The 17,987-nt window shown below is 34.4% G+C and overlaps 1 protein-coding gene across 2 annotated transcripts in view; it reads right to left on the bottom strand.

Moving 5' to 3' along the window:
* LOC145283668 (hydroxylysine kinase-like) overlaps positions 1-17,987 on the bottom strand; it is a 243,890-nt gene that overhangs the window by 212,492 nt on the left and 13,411 nt on the right. Inside the window, exon 1 of one of the 2 annotated variants that reach the window (XM_080132679.1) lies at positions 7,026-7,289. The exons of the other annotated variant lie outside the window; for it this stretch is intronic. The gene's annotated coding sequence lies outside the window, so the exon portion shown is untranslated. Of the gene's footprint in view, positions 1-7,025; positions 7,290-17,987 lie in introns of those variants that run through there. 2 annotated transcript variants of the gene reach the window in all.

The raw sequence follows: 17,987 nt of genomic DNA, 5'->3' as shown, positions 1-17,987 counted from the left end.
AGCTGAGAAGATCTTACTAACCTGGATCCGAATTTTTTTCCTCTTTTTTTTTTAACATTTCATTTGTTTATCTCACTCTTAATCCCTTTTCCAATGAAATTGTAACTATATTTTATAAATAAATTGATTTTAAACCATTGGGGGATATTTCAAATGTATAGAGTAAATATGGTATATTGGTGATTACTTAAATGAAAGTGATGGAAGAATGAATCAAATATCTACTCACTCACCACATTTTTAATGACCTTGTACCTAATTTGTATACCGTTTGCGTTAAAAAAATTTCAAAGCGTTGTAATCGTACTCAGCCTCAAAGAAAGAAATCCTTCGAGACTAAGGCAACTTTGATTCTTGTCCATATCTAGAATGCTTCTTTTTTTCCGAATTGGAAATTGTTCATGTAACGTTATATAAATAAACAGTATATTCGTTCTCTTGAACTTTACATGCGATGATTGTGCATTTGAATAAAACTCGAAAATGAGTAAACATATGTACAAACATTATCTATGAATATATTAATACTTTTCTGGTAAATGGATACATCATGAAACTGCAGTAGTGTACCATACTCGGCTCTCTATCTGGCTTCTTTTTAACTAATCGATAACAAGTTAACTTTAGTAGTCACAATCAACTATCTTTCTTACCAGTGCTCGATTATCGAGGTGAATTTTTTTTTTCTGCAAATTGTAAAAAAAACTTAAACGGTCATACGACGTTACGGAAAAACAATCTGTTACTTAACTTCTGTTATGAAAACGGGGTATATACTGGCCGCCATCTTGACTTTTTGTTTGAATATATTACCAAGTTATTGTTTTTATTCAAGACTAGGTGGGGGCTTGCCAGGTCGTAAAATACACTTAAATATATTTTAATTCATGCAGATTTCGTATTTATTATTACAGAGTCAATTATCTATAGAATATTATATAATAGTACTGATTTCAAAAGTAAAAAAAAAAAGATTTGGGTGCCATCAGATAAAATCGAAACCAAAACATTTAGCACTCCAGCCGCGTTCCCTACTGTATGAGCTATCGACAGATAAATCATAAATACTTGAAATTAAATCACTTAATGCTATGAATGAATTGGTCCATGCGCAAAACTAATAGAAATATGTCGGTAAGTTGAAATGAACAGTTTGCATTTCAACTTGCTGACGTATTTCTGTATGCGTTATTCATCCATCCAAACAAAGATTTTACTCGTTATAAACTATCATTGACGTATGATTACTATTTCCTATCAATTTCAGTTTTATGTAACCAGTAGTTAAATAGTTTATGGTTTAAATATTTTCAAACAGACACACGCACATACATACACCTACTGTTTTAGTCATATAGTAAATAACAAATCATGATTTTAGTACAAAATAAATTGTTTAGGAATAATTTCATAGAAAATAATAAACGGTCATATTAAAATAATTACTTCCTTTTGATGTGCACATTTTCCTTGCCGTTTAAAGTTTCTTTGCGAGCGAATTTATAATGAATACTTTTTGAACTGAAAAAAAAAATGGAAATTAGTCCTCGCGCGAAAGTGCAGGACACAAAATGTTTTAAATAATAATAGTAATAGAATAACAATAACAAAGTCTTTCGCTAGCGAGGACTACTATTGAGCGTAACCAGTTATACACTCCTTTTGAAATTTTCATCTCTATTTTTTTCGTTATCTACTGAATATTTTTGATGAAACCTATATGAAATATGTTCCTTATTAAATTGTAAAGATTTTCTATTCTGAAAAAAGTTAAAAAAATAATCTAAAAAAGTAATTTTAAAGTTTTTGTTAAAAAAATTCAGATTTTCTTATTATTCAGACATGTATGACAAAGAGAGAGTTGCAAAAAAGAGTTATGGAGTGAAGAGAATTACAAACTGAAACAGAGAGAATATTCAGACCTGTAATAATACAAAGAGGGGGGTTGCAAAAATGAGTTGCGGTGTGAGGAGAAATACAATCTGAAATAGAGAGTAGGAGAGTTTTTATAAATACATACAAAATCACATTAATCTTTTTTAAAATCCAAATAAATAAATTGAATAAAATATAATCTTTAAAAAAATAGGATACAAGTTAGAAAAGCATTTCATCCAAGGCATGAAAATTGTTAAACAAAATGTTTTTACTATAGGCTTTAAAAATAAAGGTACAAGATTCAATTTGAAATTTATTTATCTTCAAAGTGCACTTTTATACATTTTACAAAGTAAGGTATTAAAGTTGCATACCTTACTTTGTAAAATTTATAAAAGTACACTTCGAAGATAAATAAATTTCAAATTGAATCTTGTACCTTTATTTTTAAAGCCTATAGTAAAAACATTTTGGTTAACAATTTTCATGCCTTGGATGAAATGTTTTTCAACTTGTAAAAATATTTGAAGAAATCTTTCCTCTCGCTAAAAAATGTTGATTGTGGGCCTCCAGATATGAAACCGTTAAAGTTGTATGAAACAGTAGAAGCCCTTCAAATTGACTTGTTCTATCGCAAGAAAATGTCGCGATCGCAAAAAGGAAAAAAGAATAAAAAAATGATGGCTCACAAAACATATCTTTTCTGGAAAGACCGTAAGGTCTTAGAACCGACGTATAAAATATTTTACGACGCCAAAAATTAGATCGAAAATCATAAAATATCATATTTTAAAAATAATATGCATGTCTGAAAAGGGGTAATGTGTGGCAGAAAATGTTTCTTTTTTCATTTTTTTTTTTAATGAAAATTACTTTTGACAAGGCATGAATTCACATGACAAAAGGATCTAAAAAAATACCACTTACAGGGCAAAAACTAACCAACGATAAATGTTATGTGGATAGATTCTAATAAAATAAAATAAAAACAGCAATTCTTCCACCTTTATCATTGCTCATGGAATGTGAGGAAAGAAAGAGTTACGAGGCTGCCGAAAGTAAAGATGAAATTGTAGTATTTGTTGATATTTAATTCACCCATTAAAAATAGTCAGATCTAAAAGCCTGGACATAATATAAGCACACATACTACACTTTAATCTGAGCTAGTAACGGTTGGTTTTAGAATATGTTTCAGTGGTGGTAATTGGCACCAGCAACTTAATGCTAACCTTTTACAGACTTCCATGCTTTTTAATAGGAAATAAAACCCGTTTGTTTATTTCATATTAAACCAAACATAAATTTAAATGAACTTTAGATACTTTTGCCAATAGAAATCTTAGTCCAAATCTTAATCACATACGAAGATCTGAACAATACTCATCTTTATTGTGAAATATTGGTTTAAAAGTAATGATATTTCTCTGGGAATTATGGTAGATTGATTACCAAATGTTATAAATATCAAATTTGTCCACATAGAACATATGAGGGCCTACAGAATCATGCAGTGCTAAGCAATATATAAGGGAAACGAGTTATGTATTACATAATTCTAGTGGCTTCATATTTAGTATTGCAAAGATATCCGCGCTTTGCACGGGACTTTGCTCTACGCTCGGAAAACCGTTTCACGGGCACCTTGCAGTAAGTGGATGTTGTAAAAGCGACTATTGCTTAAAGTGTTTAAGATTTTTTTTAACTGCCTCCTGTAGTGACTGAAATCCAACAACGAACTTTAAAGCAAAGTAGGTTACATCAAAGCTGACACTTATTTTGTTGCACATAAAAATTGAAACAATTACAAAGAATCGCAATGGTAAATATTTGTTTAATATCACAAATACATTTTTATCAAAGATATAGCAAAGATTCTCCTGTGTGTGTGTGCACCATCCCTAGGTGGGGGATTTTATGAAGAGCCGCACCAATTATAACCTTAACCTTTGACCTTGAAAAATGGTGCGCACCATCCATAGGTGGGAAACTACCATCATGTCAGGTTTGGTCATGATCGGTCCAGTGGTGTGGGCTATAGGTGAGTATGTATACATAGGTCATGATTCTGTTCAGTGGTGTGGGCTGTAGGAAAGTTGTATACTTCATATATATATGTATATATATATATATATTTATATATATATATATATATATTTATATATATATATATATATACAAGGTCGCTGGAAATATATATATATATATATATATATATATATATATATATATATATATATATATATATATACAAGGTCGCTGGAAAGATGGTGGGATCCTTCTACCGCCCCAGAAGATATCTCACTACTGATGCAATTCTCTATCTATATAAAAGCCAAGTACGTCCAAGGATGGAGTACTGCTGCCATATCTGGGCAGGAGCTGCTAAAAACAGCCTATCCTGCCTTGACAGAGTACAAAATAGACTTCGTGGCGTAGTGGGGGATGCCCTTTTCTCTTCCCTGCAACCTCTCTCCCACAGAAGAGAAGTTGCGAGCATATCATTGTTTTATTGTTATTTCCATGGCAGGTGCTCGTCTGAACTCCAATCTCTGGTCCCCCCTCGCCAATCTTTCACGAAAAACACCCGTCTAGCCGAATCCACTGTGAAAAATTTCCCCCACTCTATATCTGTGCCTAAATCAAAACGTGGATTCCATGAACAAAGCTTCTTTCTTAGAACTGCACGCCTGTGGAACTCTGTTCCGTCTGCCTGCTTCCCACCTGACTACAACTTGGATGTCTTCAAGTCCAACATTAACAAATTCCTAATGAACCGCCTCCTTAAGTAAACACTTCATCAAATCTCCACACTAACGTAATGTACTTGCAATAACCTTTATCCCTGAGTAGCTTCCGGGCCTTGATAAGTGGTGACCACTGTGTAATATATATATATATATATATATATATATATATATATATATGAGTTCTGCCACAAAAATTTAGATTTCTAATTTGCACCAACTTTTGAGCACTGTTCGTCAAATAAAAAATACTAAAACATTTTCGGTTCTGTAACATATTTAAAAAAAAAATCTAAATATCTTCATAATTCCAAAAGCTCCTAATGATTTATTGCGACATTAGTCTTGGATATATCTCGAAAATATCTAAAAATATGAAAGTTATTCTAAAAAAGAACAAGAAAAAAGACAACAAAGTAGGAAGAGAAACAACTACCCTGAGATTCATAAGGATGACAAAAGATGCAAATAACGAATACACTTGGAAAATAACGAAAACACTTGGACATGGATGCGAAAAGGACACATAAGCCGAGAAACTGAATCCCTAATAATTGCAGCACGAGACAACTCGATAAGAACCAACCACATCAAAGCAAAGATCGATAAAACACAAGAAAACAGTAAATGCAGACTCTGTGGGCAAAGAAAAGAGACGATAAACCATATAATAAATTAATGCAGCAAACTAGCCCAAAAGGAATACAAGAACAGACACGATAGTGGGAAGGGTAGTACACTGAGAATTATGTAAGCAACTGCATCTCAAACGCACAAACAAGTTGTACAAACATAAGCCGGCAACAGTACTTGAAAACGAGAATCACAAAGTCCTATGGGACATGGACATACAAACTGATAAACCCATCCAATCAAGAATACTTGATGTCATAATAATTAACAAGAAAAAAATCGTGTTAAATCGTAGACTTTGCAGGGTAAATATCAAAGAAAAGGAGAAACGGAGCAAATATACAGAGCTAGCCAAAGGGATATGGAAGATGAAGAAAATCAAAATAATACCCATAATAGTATGAGCACTAGGAACAGCCCCGAAAAACTTTGAAAAACGAATGGGAGAAATTGGAATCAAAGGAATAACTGCAAAAATACAACAAACAACAATACTGAAAACAGCTGAAATATTAAGAAAAACCCTTGGATGTGGAAACTAACAGACATGAGCAACAAGTGCGGGCCAGACAAACTGTTGCAAAGGCAAAACATGGAACCAAGAACACTGAAACCGTAGATCTATAAATTTTCTAACCCAACCCTACCCTCATTGCCACATCACTGTCCCCCCACCAAAGAGCGAGGCCAAATAACCAAGTAAAGTCAAGTAGGAAGGAAAGACCGATGAACTGATCAGACCTCAGCTGAATAAGTGCAAAGAAAACTGAGACCTTGGGGAGGCGTATTGCCACTCAAATCCCAGCAAAGACCAATAGCTGCTGCCAACGAGAAATCAATGGCAAGCAGCTGTTGCGAAAATGCAAATTTATTTACAAATGTTATCGAAAGAGGTGGAGAATACTGGAAACCTGGGGAGACTTGTTGTCACTCAGCCTCCAGGGAACACCACAGGCTGTTTTCAGAGAAAGATCTCTGAAGATCTGTATGAAGCTCCTTGTGAGCCAATAATAATAATAATAATAATAATAATAATAATAATAATAATAATAATAATAATAATAACAATAACAATAACAACAACAACAACAACAACAACAATAATAATAATAATAATAATAATAATAATAATAATAATAAGCGGTTCCAATAGGGGGGATCGATTTACTAAAGCATTGTATTATAAACTGAGCACTCTTCAAATATCTAGATATTGATTTTTGTTGCATTTTTTGATAATTAGGTAGATTAGTGTTCAAATGATAATAATCCGTTGAAAATTTTGAAAAAGACGAAAAGAACACACACACACACACACACACACACACACACACACACACACACACATATATATATATATATATATATATATATATATATATATATATATATATATATATATGTTTTTAAATCCCCGAAACAGTGTTTCATGGTAAACAACTGATGATCCCTTGAAAAATAAATTATTGGTATTATAGTAAATTCGAGAGCGAGTTGATGCAGTGATTGCAGGTGATTAAATGACTTACTGACTGAATGGTTTTCTAACGAATGATAAAAAATATTTTTTGTATAGTTTTAAAGGTTAAAAACTTCAAAGACTATATATATAAGGGGTGTGTTCATTGTAAAGGTCCACTATTTTTATATAAAACGACAAAACTATTGTTGTCTGGAGTTGAAGAATTTGATATCTTCGAGAAAGAGTAAAACGAATATTCCTAAAAGAGATTTTTTGAGTTTATAAATCTAATGTGATTCACTTACCTTGCCAATAATGTCGTCAAAGAAAACCGAAAACAAATCAGCTTTTGCTCAAACTATTTCTTTCGGCTCGTCTTGATTTGCAAAGATTCCTAGCTCGGCATATATTTTAACATTGTATTGTGTCTCAACTTTGGAGTGTAAACAAAACGTCATCAGATGATTAAAAAAAATGTTTTTACAAAATTGTCAGTTGAAGAAAGGAAGAGAAGGAGAGGGGAGGAGTGACAACAACAATGGAATCAGCAGGAGCTCAGCAACCTAGACAAGAGAAAAAAAGATGGGGAGGAGGGAGGAATTGAATTCTCGCGAGAATTCATTAAATAAAAATCCGTTTAAGCAGTACCCTGGCTGCCAAAACATACAGAATCCCGCTCAAATTAAAACGACCGTGCGTCACCCGATATCTGCATGGGAGACATTACTTAATACTAACAATGTTACACAATATTTTTCATCTCACTAGTGTCGTGTAGAGATCTTGTAACGTGCTGACAATACTCAGGATCAACTCCTTTATTGTATGCCCGGAAGACTCAAGTATAAGTCCTAGTTATGAAAAATATTATCAACAAAGGAAAGGGAAAGGATAATAGTTTGTGGATCTCTCCAGTGAAAAAATTGGAACTTACTTCTAACAGAATAAGAGTAAGAATAAAAAGACGTTGGGGAGGGGTGTACAAGTGAAATAAGTTCGAAGGCGTACATTCCCTGGAATTAATTGTAAAACAAACATTGCGATGCAACATTGCAGTGATGGGACAGAGGTTGGAGCTTTGTAGACAATGGCTTGTTTGTTTTGTTTTACACCATATGAACCCTTTTAATGCCGAATCCATTAATTTTGGTTAAAGTTTTTAGGCTTCAATTTTTTTATATTCTCCAAATTTTTTATATTCACCAAATATTTGTTTATGGATTTTCGTTTGGTAATTTTATAGAGAAAAATTCTTTTTTTTGGTTTTAGTTTGCAAAGGAAAAAGAAAAGAAAAACGATTATCTCGATGTTTCGTGTAGTTTAGGTCAGAAAGCCAATATCTTCAAACAGCCTGATCTGGTAGCACTAGGTTGTAAACAGTGCCAAACGTATTAGGTTAAATACCCTTTTGTGCACAGTATCTACTAAGAGGAAACTAGCGGTTGATGCATCAACACAGACGTGGCAAACTTATTTCATATATGAGCGAATGGTTGCTTTCTAAAGATATAATATAACTGTTGTGAATTATATTAGAGACTGAAGCCCAGTCGAATACCTTCTATCATTTTCTCGTGGTACGCTTTTTATATAGCGTTTGTTTGTATTTCTTTATAGATGTGGTAGTGGGCTGGACGGACGCAAACATATTTTAGATCTGAATAACAGATTTAGAACTAAATGAAGAAAAAAAATGTATTCAAGAAAAAATCGTTAATTTTTAAATTGACACGTGAAAATGATGTTTCGCTTTAAGTAACAGAAACATACGGTCTCTTTCTCACCGTATCTTAACTTGACTAAATTTTAATCGCTATTTTTAAGTTATCTTCGTCACATCATGGTCAGCGTAAAGCAGGCCTGGTCAGTGAAAAATGACAAGCAAGCCAGGCTATTGATAAAAAGCTTTTACAAAAAAAAAAAAATTTAGAAAACATAAAAAGATGCATTAAAAAAGAGAAAAATAAGAAACACGATCTATACTGAAATTGAACTTATTCAATATTCAATAAAACAAGAAGAAAAAATAATGAATTAATTCAAGAGGAAAAGTTGTGTGTTGTTTCTCGCGTTAAAAGTCAATAAACATTTCGTTGTTTCATAGATTTTAAAACTACGTGTTTAACACGAATAAACGAAGAACCCCATCCTCCAACGTAGACCCCTACTACCATGTCTTCTTCTCCAACATCAGGGGTCTACGTTCCAACCTTCCAGAGATTGAAACCCAATTACAGGAGACGAAAGCGGGCCTATTTTCCTGAGCGACACTGGTACAGGGCCGTCTACTTCCCTAGATGAGTTCATAATTAAAGGATACTCTAACTTAACATCTAAATCTGACCCCCAAGATCGCCATGGGCATGGAATATGTGCCTACATTAAAGATAGCTTTACGTGTGATAGGGATATCTCCAGAGAAGACTCTAATTTGCATCCAGGTTGCACTTGCTTACACCACCGCATTTATATTTACCCTATATCGTCCCCACAACAGCAGAGTTACTATCCTTAAGGGTATATCTGAGAAAATTTACCACATCCTGTCTGCTCATCCTTCGGCTAACATTCACATTTGCGGTGACTTCAATGTCCATAACGTGGAATGGCTGACCCACTCAAATAAGACAGATAATGAGGGGAGGTTTTGTCATGATTTTGCCATTGCTTATGACCTCACTCAGATTGTTCATGAACCCACCCGTGTGCCCGATACTACTGGTCAGTATGCAAGCCTTCTAGACCTTTTTCTCACAAGTTCCCCTGAGCTATGCTCATGTTCCGTTCTATCTCCCCTGGAATCCTCCGACCACTCCGTTGATATCAGTTAAGATAAAAATGAAATGCAATAAGTCTTCAGACGTACCTCTCCACCGTACTGTATATCGATACTCTATGGCTGGCTGGGATAGTTTCCGTACATTCATATCTGATTTACCTCTGCATTCCATGTGTTCTCTATAGTATCAGACCTGACCGAATGGTTAATTACAGGCATAGGCCGATTCATACCATTCAAAAAATTCCAACAAAAACCTAACAGCCAGCCATGGTTCTCCCCAAAATGTGCTGCTGCCATCGCGCACAGAAATCACTTTTTCCATAGCTACTAACGTAATAATACTGAGACTAAAGCTGTTTTAAGGACTGCCAGCAACCACTGTAAAAGAGGAATAAAAAATGCAAGAGAGCTATACGCTCAGTCCGTTAAAACCAAAGTAGCTGAGCAACGGCTTAGTTCCCACCAGTTTTGGCAAATAGCAAATAGGATTCTGAACAGAAGCGTGCGTTCTATCCCAACCGTCATCAATGGACCTGAGGCCATCTCGTCAGCATCAGACAAGGCCAAACTATTTGCCAATAACTTTGCAGTTAATTCTACCCTATGCGACCAAGGCCACCAAATCCCCGTATTTCCTCCTATAACAGACAACACACTATGCAGCATACAAATATTTGTGCATGAGGTCGCCAAGCTAATCAAGAACCTTGATTCCAGTAAACCTTCTTAGTGACATGCAATGTGGTTTCCGTTCTGCTAGATCTACCGCAGATGTGCTAACGGTTATATATCATAGGATTAGTGAATCTCTTGACAAAGGCTTCCTTTCTAGGGCAATTGCTCTTGACATATCAAAGGCCTTCGATAAGGCATGGCATAAGGGCCTACTTCACAAGATTTTCAGCTACGGTATAACTGGAAATGTTTTTTCAATTATTAAATCATTTCTCTTTGATAGGCTATGTCTCGTGTCGCGGGGTTCGAATCGTTCGACTGGTAGTAATCGTGACACCCTGCACTGAAGAATCCCGAAAGGATGAAACACTAGTGTCTGTAGGTATTTAATTATTATAGTAAAAAAATAATTATGACAGCCCCTTTAAGAAATTCGTTTCTTATCGTTGAGCACTCTCAGTTGAATTAAAAGTCGGTCAGTTTAGCTCTTATGCGTAGATCATCGTATAACGATTTGATCACTGTCTGTCTGACGTAATGAACATTTAAATTAAAATGTTTAAAATTCAACGCTATTTCCCACGGTTAATGGTAGCCGAATGGATACGGCCTCCGCTAATCGAGCCAGAGATGTCTCGTGTTGCGGGATTCGAATCGTTCGACTGGTAGTAATCGTGACACCCTGCACTGAAGAATCCCGAAAGGATGAAACACTAGTGTCTGTAGGTATTTAATTATTATAGTAAAAAAATAATTATGACAGCCCCTTTAAGAAATTCGTTTCTTATCGTTGAGCACTCTCAGTTGAATTAAAAGTCGGTCAATTTAGCTCTTATGCGTAGATCATCGTATAACGATTTGATCACTGTCTGTCTGACGTAATGAACATTTAAATTAAAATGTTTAAAATTCAACGCTATTTCCCACGGTTAATGGTAGCCGAATGGATACGGCCTCCGCTAATCGAGCCAGAGATGTCTCGTGTTGCGGGGTTCGAATCGTTCGACTGGTAGTAATCGTGACACCCTGCACTGAAGAATCCCGAAAGGATGAAACACTAGTGTCTGTAGGTATTTAATTATTATAGTAAAAAAATAATTATATATATATATATATATATATATATATATATATATATATATATATATATATATATATATATATATATATATATATATTGGTCGGGTTTACGTTTCAGTGTACAAGTAAATTCCATGGAGGTACTTGTGAAACTAAAACATGGCTGCACCATTATTTATAAATATTTATATTAAGATGTCCAAGGTAGGTGGTTCACTTAGCAGATACGCTGATGGAGTGCCATATTATCGTATAAAGGCTACTTATAGGCGACTGTCCGTCTATACTAATTACTGTATTACCCAAACCAAGAATATCATAATGACGAAAATGGTGCCATCTGTTATTGAATAAATAAGAAAAATCTCCATAAAAAAAAACTACAGAGAAAAATTGAAACGTCATACTTTTAATAGAAACCATATGAAGCTGTCACTTTTCACTTCAGTTCTAAGTGAAATAGTTGGTATATATTGGACACTTTTTATTTTTTTTTATGGAAATCGCCCCAGACAAGTCATGAAGCCACTTAATGTAAGGGAGTCGAAAAATATTTCTAAGGAAAATAACCTAGCCAACGACAAGTAATTAGACAGATTCCAACACAGAAAACAGCTATTCTTCCTCCTTTGTCTGAAAAATCGTTCATGGAATGTGAAGGTTAACGAGTAAGAATACGGGAAGCCTGGGTTATGAGGTTACAGAAAGGAAATACGTTCACTTTTTACTCGCCTATATAAAAACTCTACTTATCGATTACATAGTACGATTTTCAATATGGATTTTGGCAATTTTAACGTTGTCTCTTGTTTGAATACCTTTTTTCTTTTTTTTTAAATAAAAATGGGTCTGGGGAAAAAAATCCCCCAAAACAGAATCAAGCCGGTGAACAAGTCGTAACAAGCTTATTCATATGAATCATACTTATTACTAGCAGGGATACTCGACGTTGCCCGGGATTAAATGAGGATCAATACCATACTTTTATTGTCATCGATATCGGTAATATTACCCATTTTTTAAAAAATCAAATCGGTGATTATTACCAATTTTCTTTTCAATCAAACCAATTGATTGTCTGCTCTAGTTAAGGACCCACTGCGGTGCAGCGGGAGGAAACTGCAAATGCCTTCTTGCAGTGATTTAGTTCACAAAACATTGTAGTCTACATTGCACTGTTGAGAACTTGCTATTGATTTTATAACATTATTTTTATATAATGACTTGAATTAAAGTTTAAAATTCAAAAGTCAAATAGCATGATTCACTTGTATCCTAATCAGAAATATTCATTACGAACACACGTTCCTATCTTATCAAAGAACCTACTGTTGATTTTATTAAAACTATTATTACTATTATATAATGGCTTGAATTAAAGTTTAAAATAAAAAAGTCAAATATCATGCCAAATTTGTGTTCGAAAAAGAAACACTAATTTCGAACGCATCCCTGTCTTATCAAAAAACCTACTGCTTATTTTATACACCGGCTCCTTCTGAATGTGCGGTGATAAAACTTGTCAAATGCAATTATGATGTTAGGCGTTATAAGGTGTTAACTTTGTTCAGAATCGAACTGTTCTTTCTTTAATCGGATTTTTCGATTATCGATTAACAATTTTCGACATCTACCAGAGGCATTTTGATAGAGAACCTTCCTAAAAACGCTCCCAGGTACATAAATGATCTTATGTGAATACGTGTTGTTTTAGCATGCGCACATGTTTTGCCCCTTATGCAGTTGTTGGTTCTCCAATCACAGGAGGAAGGGTTGGGACAGCTGTCTGAGGCTTGTGTTGTAATGTGACCAACTGTTAACTGACGTCACCGGTGGTGTGGCACAATGACGTAGCCCCTTTTAAGGGAGCTGGGGGCTGCTCAATTAATAACCCCTATATCTAGCTTCTAACCTTGTGTCTGACTTTGTGATGCAGTTAAAAACGTTTCATGCAGGTGTTTTTGGGTTTGGGAACGTTAGATCATGTCGGTTGGGTTTGAGTGACATGACATGTTATGAAACTTTTAAAGGTCAGATTTACACGCGGATATCTGAAGTTGAAAACTAAAACATTGTGTGAAAAGCATATTTCTCTCTCTCATTTTCTCACTCTTTCTTTCTCTATTCCTATCATTGAAAGAGAGAATTAAATATAATTTGATTGTTGTAAAGACAGTTGAGGTTTGCTCGCTGTACGCGATGGGTCGACTAAATACGTTTCCTAACTTGTTAACTGTTTAATAAATTATATATATTTTTATAAAAATGTATTTTGTCGCTGTTTTCATACAAGTGTTCGATTTCAGCATACCATTAATGCCGACGACAGAAAGCTGCAATGAACACGCAACAAGCGACGATGGGAAGATGCCTGCAATGACCACACATAATGCGACCCGTACCAAAGAGTTATAGCCGACGACGGATCGACCCGTTTCCGTTGTGTTTCCAACATGTGCCTATCGTTTAGATATCGTTGGATATCGTTCATTCCCCGTGGGGCTGGTTGCATTCCAAAGACGTTCATCAACCAAGTAACCCTCCCGGGGAGCGATAGTACTACAGTGGTACTGTACATGGGAAAATAGGCGAGAGCCCTAACGAAACAGTGATTGGGTTTAACTTTTGACAATTCAGAAGACACTTTAAGGGATAAGGGAAGAAAGGCCACTCTAACCAATTATAAATTCAACTATAAGAGCCACCTAAAAAAAACGTTGAGTATATATTTTTACAAGAAAATAACCGCTTATCAAACCCCAAAGACCATTCGAGGATAAAGGTCATTTGAGTGTCAAGTGGTCAGTGAAACAGCACCGTGATGATGGGTAATGGTGGACATTGGGTAGAATTTAATTATTTAAGTTAAACAAGAACTTTTTTATTTTGTCAACTTGGAAGCAGCCTCACGTTATAGAGTTCCATAATTCTTCATTTTTGCTGCAATGATTTTGTCATTTTCGGGACCAGCCAAGACGAAGCAGAACCTTACAAGACTTCGAGAAATATAAAGGCCATGCCAGAAGATGCAAACAGCTCGTCAATAGTTGGAAAGCGAGTATTGATTTCCGAGAAAGCACAAACGTTAACTTTTTAGAACAAAGTTTCAAGAATGTTGAGACCAATATTCATCTCTAGCAAAGTGAGGAAAAGATGAAATCTTGGTAAACAAGGGATCTGCTTATAATCCAAAGTAGACAATCTCATCCGTGAAGGCACTAGTGATTTGGGCTTGAATGGCTGCTTCAGGAAGGGAACAATTGATTTGTATTGATTATGGATCATGTCGATCCAAAAGCTATTACCAGTTTGTAGAAGAGGCATTTTAAACATTGTACTTTATTTCATGCGGAGAGATATTGCTTAAACATATCACCATGATTCATTTATGGCTTTTGCTTTCAGATTATGAGCATATTTTTCTGCAATATTTTCCAACCATGTTGACTGTGAAACGACCTTCTTTAGACAACAAAAAGGATCTTCCATCATGATAATACTTGTCCTAACACAAAACTACTGATCAAAGATTTTCTAGGAGAATTTGGTTATGAAATCTTGCCCCATCCTGCATATTCTCCCGATCTAACTCCCATGGATTATAATTTTATATGCGGACTACAAAGTCATTTAGATGATTTTAGGCCAACATCACGAAAGGATATTGAGTTAGATGCGTTTTTCACATCAAAACCTAAAGAATTTTACAAACGATGCTTATATAAACTCATTGACAGATAGAATCAAGTTATATAAAGCAAAGATCGTCATTGTTATAAGGATATAAAAAACAGTTTTTCATTTTCAAGATAGAATTTTGACTTTTGCATCGACCTGATAAATCAAACTAGTAATAAATTTATAAGTTTAATAACGAAACACCGTAGAAATTCCACGGTGTTTTCTACATCAATCTGTATTGTTAATAATAGTAATATTCCTTTTAAAATAATGTTTTCCATGATCAATGTTATTACGAAAACAATCGAACAAAAAAAATCAACAAAAAGCAAAAAACAAAAACAAAGCAAAAACTAAACAAACAAAAATGATATATATTATTTAATTGGAATTCATTATTCAGATGAGTATTATCTTTATCGATTTATTTATTGCGTGATACTATCTTCATCTTTCTTAGTTGTTGTTTAATGACGTTTCGGCCAACTATTCCTCTGGCCTTCGTCAGGTGGTAACCGCGACGGATAGGAACTTCGAATCTCCTAACTGCATTCTCAGCAATTACTGCCACACAACAACAACTATGGATGTCAGTAATTGCTGAGAATGCAGTTAGGAGATTCGGAGTTCCTATTCCGTCGCGGTTACCACCCGACGAAGGCCAGAGGAATAGTTGGCCGAAACGTCGTTAAACAGCACCTAAGAAAGATGAGGATAATAGTCCGCAATAAATAAACTAAGAAACAAAAATGACTTCTTCTTTTACTATAAAATAATTATGATTGTCAACTAAATATTTTTTTTTTACACAGTGATCACCACTTATCAAGGCCCGGAAGCCACTCAGGGATAAGGATTATTGCAAGTTACATTACGGTAGTGTGGAGATTTGATGAAGTGTTTACTTACTTTCTTTTAATAAATATTTATTTAAATTTTAGCAATTGGATTCTTTTTAAAAACAACAAATATTCTCCGTCTTACTATATAAAAAATAATCGTCAGCTAAACATTCTTCAAATCAATAAAACGAATGTCAGTTTCTGAAATGTATGTATTTAAAATTGTACGGTTTTAGTCGACAGGACAACATAATTTGCTCGTGGAACAATTAATTTTGAAATGGATGAAGTCAGAATTGTTTACCTCAACAACATCACCATCTTTGCTGATGGGACGATCTCGTTTATTTATGTGTGTGAAAGACAAGAAATATTTTAGCGTATTATTATATAGATGATAGCATCCGACTTTTACATTTTACAGAGTAATAAATCCAATATAATCGAAAAAAAATATTTTTTTTGTACTAAAACAACAAACAAACACATCACAAGCGAAAAGGTAATCAGCTGTCGACTTGACAAGTCAATCACTGAAGTTCAACCCAGATGGAGCATGGAGTTCATCTCCGGAAGAGGAGAATAATGATAAAAATAAACTGCGCTTAAACACGAAAAAACATTACAATTGAAGAACACAAAGCATGAATGAAAACGGCATGTTTTTATAAAACTGCTAATGTCACTGACTAATATTAATTCCATTAAACAAACCATAAACTTTCAGATTGTGTTTTTTTTTGTAATTAACTTGGATATTTGGTTCCCGATCAAGTTTATTCGTCACCATGTTTGTGTACATTCTAGCGTCTACGTTGCTTGACTAACCGTTACTAAACTTGGTCGAAATATTGGTGATAATCTAACGTAGAACTGATTGTATTTTGAGATAGCTATGTCAAGGGTCAAGATCACGCTTTTGGTGATAATGTGGGTACTGTTCATCATAGAGACTCTCTACTTGGCCCATGTTGTATTCAATAAAGTCCATCATTTTAAACGACCTTGAATTTGGCCTTCAAAAGTTTGGTCTAGATCGAAAGATTGATGGAATATGTGTAGATTCAATGCTTACTGATAACTGTAATCGACATGCAACATTTCAGTGTTTGGGTTATCAACGTTTCTATGACATAACATCAGAAATACTTCATGCAATATAGAGAAGTAAGAGATAGATACAAATTTTACGTTGTAAAGTGGAAGTATGCAGACTCACGACCCACTCATGTTCGTTTTATTCAACGTAATGTAATTTTTTGATAATTCATTAACTTAATGTAATTTTAATGGAAATTCGTTAACTTAATGTAATTTTAATGGAAATTCAGCGCAGGTTCAAAATCATTTTGTTTTATGCTTCTTAACTAGAAAATGATCAGTTTTAAGAAAATTCATTCGATTTTTAGCCTCAGAGAAAAAATCAAATGTAATTTAGTTGAAACGGTTAAAGAATATGCATGGAATCTTGAAATCCAATCCCAGGAAAAACACAGCCAGACGATTAATCGAGTTCAATGCGAATAGTATACCCCAGCCTCCAGGGCTTTGATAATAGGTTGGCTCCATTTTCCATGACGACTCTGGAGTTTGACACAAGATACGTAAATGAAGTCGAAGGATAAAAAAAAAAAAAAAAAAAAAAAAAACACCTAATCGAAAGAAAATACAGATAACATAGACAATGTCTTTTTTTTTTTTTAAATTCGTGGTTGTTTATCTGTTTCGGAGTAAAAAAAAAATTACCTGTATTTTATACGTTAGCTTTTACAGTTTTACTTGACGTCGCCATTTTACATGTTATGTTATCGTGGAATAATATAGGCGTGGATATCGGTAGAAAGAGAAAAGAACAATAGCAAAGAAACCGTTGGATCTGCATGCATGAACATTATTCACATAGTTCATCAAAGGTAGGCGTAAGTAGGATTATAAAACGTGTAACGAGGTATACAATACGATATACAAAGAAAAAAACCCACAAGTACTAAACAAAGAATACATTATGGTCTAAATCCCAATAAAAAGAACACATGTTGCCAGTATCGACGATAAAGAGATATGTGTGAGCAATGAATAATGTTGTGGTATGACCACCCTACGGATAATAATGATAACCTCTTCCACTTACTATAAAGATCTGGAGAATATGTCTACCGACGTTAGCACACAAGTTACGCACAAATCATGCATACTTGGTAGTCGGA

The sequence above is a fragment of the Euprymna scolopes genome, chromosome 8 (assembly GCF_053919585.1).
Source record: "Euprymna scolopes isolate OS-2025 chromosome 8, ASM5391958v1, whole genome shotgun sequence".
NCBI lineage: Eukaryota > Metazoa > Mollusca > Cephalopoda > Sepiida > Sepiolidae > Euprymna > Euprymna scolopes.
Note: the sequence above shows the minus strand (reverse complement) of the source record. Positions and strands in the feature narration are given on the sequence as shown.